Source organism: Lissotriton helveticus, chromosome 4_2 (genome assembly GCF_964261635.1).
Source record: "Lissotriton helveticus chromosome 4_2, aLisHel1.1, whole genome shotgun sequence".
Lineage (NCBI taxonomy): Eukaryota > Metazoa > Chordata > Amphibia > Caudata > Salamandridae > Lissotriton > Lissotriton helveticus.
The window spans coordinates 132358908-132363255 of record NC_136064.1 but is presented as its reverse complement, the minus strand read 5'-3'; positions in this window follow the sequence as shown (position 1 = coordinate 132363255).

Below are 4348 nucleotides of genomic sequence, written 5' to 3'. Positions count from 1 at the left end.
AAGTGTGAGAAAGAGGAAGAGAAAGAGAGAAGGAGTGAGAGAGAGGAAGACATTAAAAGAGATAAAGAGTGAGAGGAAGACAAAGAGAGAAAGAGTGAGATAAAGAGTAATATACAAGGAAGAGAGAAAGAGAGAAACAGTGTGAGAGAGAGGAAGAGAGAGATAAAGAGTGTGAGTGAGGAAGAGAGAGAAAAAAGAGTGAGAGAGAAGAAGAGAAAAAGAAAGAATGAGAGAGAGAGAAGAAGAGACAGAGACAGAGAGAAAGTGTTAGAGAGAGAAAAAGGAAGAGATGGAGAGTGAGAGGGAGTATTGACACTGGAGAAAATGTTTGCTGCTCACCTTTGTGCCACCGGTGTATCTCCAACCGCGTGTCGGGACATAGTGCACCCTCAAGTTTAGTGTTATGAAAGATGATATAGAATTAGTAATTGTACATACAAGTGCACATGCATAATTCTCTGTTTTGCCAATGCGCAGTCAGGTTGCTGCACCCCATCCACTCCCACAGCTCGGGGGTATCTGTGGGTTCCTGTGCGCCCAGGCTGCTGCACACTATCCAGTCCCACCACCCAGAGGTGAATGCCCGCTGCTGCAGAAAGAAGTTTCTCTGCTCACTTTCTGCCACCGGCGTGTGTGTAACAGGGTCCACCATGAGCCGAAGCAACTTTCTCAGGCATTGAGCATGGTCACCTATCATCGCAGGTTCTACGCTCGTTCAGCTCTAGTGGTGTTGGGGGGACATCGCTTTGTGAATCACAGTCTATGGATAAGATAAGATAAGATTGTGCATCATGCGTCCATCAAAGGAGAGTGGAAGACAGAGAGAGAAAGAGTCAGAAGAAGACAGAGAGGAAAAGAAAGAAAGAGTGAGAGGAAGACAGAGAGAAAGAGAGAAAGAGTGAGAGAGATGAAGAGAGAGAAACAGTGAGAGAGAGGAAGAGCGAGAGAAAAGTGTGAGCAAGATGAAGAGAGAAACAGAGGAAGAGTATGAGAGAGAGAGAAAGAGAGAGAGAAAATAGAAAGAGTAAGCAGAAGACAGAGAGAAAGAGAGAAACAATGAGAGAGAGAGTACGAGAGAGAGAAAAAGAAAGAAAGTAATAGGAAGACAGAGAGAAAGTGAGAAAGACGAAGAGAGAGAGAAACAGTGAGAGAGAGGAAGAGAGAGAGAAAGAGGGAAAGAGTGTGAGAAAGAGGAGAAAGACAAAGAGAGAGAGAAACAGTGAGAGAGAGTAAGAGAGAGAGAAATAGGGAAGAGTGTGAGAAAGAGGAACATAGGAAGAGTGAGAGAGAAAGAGAAAGAGAGAGAGAAAGAGACAAACAGTGTAAGAGGAAGAGGGAGAGTGAAAGAGTGTAAGGGAGAGAAAGGAAGAGATGAGACGGACACTAAGTGCCCACACTGTAGACAAAACCCTCACAGCTCACGTTTACACCACCGCTCTATCTCCAACCACATGCCGGGACATAGTGGAACTCTCAAGCTCCCACATCTGAAACATAGTACAGAATTAGTAATGGCAGAATATATACAAGTGCCTAAATCGTTGTGCCGTCTTTCTGCATCCAGGCTGCTGTACCCCATCCACTCCCGCCACCCAGAGGTATGTGCCCGCCGATATGCACCCAGGCCTTACTGCTCACCTTTTTGCAGACAGGGCACCCTCCACATCATGGAGCCCCGCTTTCAAGCCAACAAGTCTTACATTTGGTGCTGTGTCTTGATTTTGCCATGGCAGAGGATATACTAGTGCACCTATCATCATCGTAGGTTTTACACCTGCTCAGTCCTTGCGGTGCTACTAATTCAGTGATAAGTGAGGCCACGCATGTGGTGGTAGGCTCTTGCTGTTGGGCTTAGGCCTACACTACGGTGCAGCAGGGCACACAATACATGAGGTGTCCTGGCCACTGGGACGGGCCATCACCATGGCGGTATAACTGTGGCGGCTGCAGTGCATGCAGTGCGAGCAACACTAAAATGGCGTAGGGCACGTGCGCCCGGTCTTTTTTATTAGTAGGGTCACGTGTACTGTGACAACTGTGCTGGATGGTTGTGGTGTTGGTGTATACAAACTGTGAGGGAGTGGCTGTGGCATACTACTAACTAGACTTGTGACCAGCAGATCACTACAATGACAATCTGGACCATGTAGCATTGTTGTCCTTCCCTGAAAGCGGAAGCGGAAGGGGCTGGCCTGGCATATGCCAGTGCAGCGTGAGGAAGTGGAGAATGACTGCGGAGCTATATGTGTGGCTCCATCGTGAGCTCTATAAGGAATCAACTGATGCGGGCAGTGTTGCCAGATTGGGCTACGTCACGCACAATTGGGCTATATTTTTCCTGGATGTTCAGTAAAGTTTTGGTTTGTGCTAGATGCCAGATTATAGATATATATAGAGCGCTCCAGCAAAGTAGTATGTTAAAGCACTTTATTAGACAAATATTTACTTGGCAGCCTGCTGCACCATCAATTCCAATGCATTCACTGCCTGTTTGACGCTGTCCCTGCCCCTCCTTCCCTAAAGTAGCAATATTGGGGTACTTTGGGCAACTTTTTGGTTGGATTTGGGCTATAGAATGCTTAAAAAATCTGACAACACTGGATGCGGGTGTCCATGTTGGAGAGCTGCCGTCACCCGGGTTGCAAAAGCCAAAGTGTCACTCTATGAGCCATGTCCCAGAACATGGCCAACATGGAAGGTACGGGAAATCCCTGACCCTACATTCTTCCATAGTTCCACACAATAAAGATGGTGGACATGATACATCTGTGTAGATATGAATGTTTATTGCACATTCAGTGGTATGTTTCAGATGTAGCAATACAGAGATATGGAAAGTTGAAGTTTCAGTTTTTGGCACATGGAGAGCAGCCAATTACATACAAGCTTGTTGTCCGAGTTAGGCTGCGCCAATATATGTACTTATACAATCACTCCGCCAATCCCCACGCACCTATAAATTCACTATGCACTCTCCTTGCTGTACTCCAATGATCCAGTCTCTACGTACGTACTTCTACAATGGCCGAGACAAAGTTACATAACTAAAGTTTTCCCCCACTGTCAGTGGTAATATGGTTGCAAACACAGTTGAGAGCACAATGTAATGTGGTAGGGCTGAAGGGCAGCATGTTGCATACATAATGAACAGAAATGCTAAGGGAGTGTAGGAATCACCAACACTACTTCCAAAGGCACTCAAATAGGGATTAATATCCTTGAAAGAAAGTCTTGATCTTGTAAACGATGTAAACAGAGGGATCCAAATTTTCTCGAAGTTCAAATGAATGGTTTTATTCGACTAGTCATATATTTCAATCATAGCGACATTATTCATTGTTCATAAGACAAATCGTTCTTTTGTGCTCAGAAGTATCCGATTGTAGTATCAGTGTCCCTATGCATTTCGGGACTGTGGCCCTTCCTCAGGGGACTAGTTACAATCTGTGAATGAAATTACAGGTATTCAGGTAGTGGTTGCACCCCCACAGAGCAAATATGTTTAAACATGACTGTGACATAGCTTTAAATCATGCAAGGGATATCTAGTGGTGCCAGATGTTAATAATCACGGGTAATGGTGTAGCAACAGGGAATATCACGGAGAGTGAGAAAGAGAGTAACTAAACTGGTGTGTGTTACAAAACTTGAGACTCTCCATATAAAATAAACATCCATAGGTGAAAAGCGGAACTATAGGTGATAGGGCATCAATAGATTGGGAGAAAATAAACCCAGATCACAAAGTCGGTTACACTCTTAGTGGTATGGACATACGCAGGAATGTTAAATATGGAACCCGAGTGCATGGTATCTACTGAGAAGCCATTAGGTGAGCCTCCTAAGTTGGCATTAACAGGATGTTACAATCGACAGTGCAAGCTTACCGAACGAATCTATCGAGCAGAGTCCTGGTATCTCAGGCGTGTTAGTATTCCGTGTGACAATGCGGAAGTAAGTAGGTGCATTAGCAGAGTGCGTACCGTACGTAATCAGAAACAAACAGAGGACTGGCAAAAAGTCGGCACGAAATGCCGGTCAAAAAGAATATCGTATTATTGAGGGTTAAAAATTACAGAAAAGTATATCGAACATTAAATGAGAAATAACAGCAAGAAAACAAAAAGTAAAAGGTACCGACAGTCAGGAAGGTCAAAGAATACTAATATTAATGGAAATAAAGGACGGACACGTTAGTGCAGCCATCTTGAGAGAGGTTCAAAGGGGAAGGGTGTAAGTCTGATGGGTGCGAGGTCCCGTACACACACATATGTAAAAGTTGAAAGTAACAAAATATAGATGACACGAGATTAATAAACAACAAGTATGGTAAAAGGGAAGGAGTAGG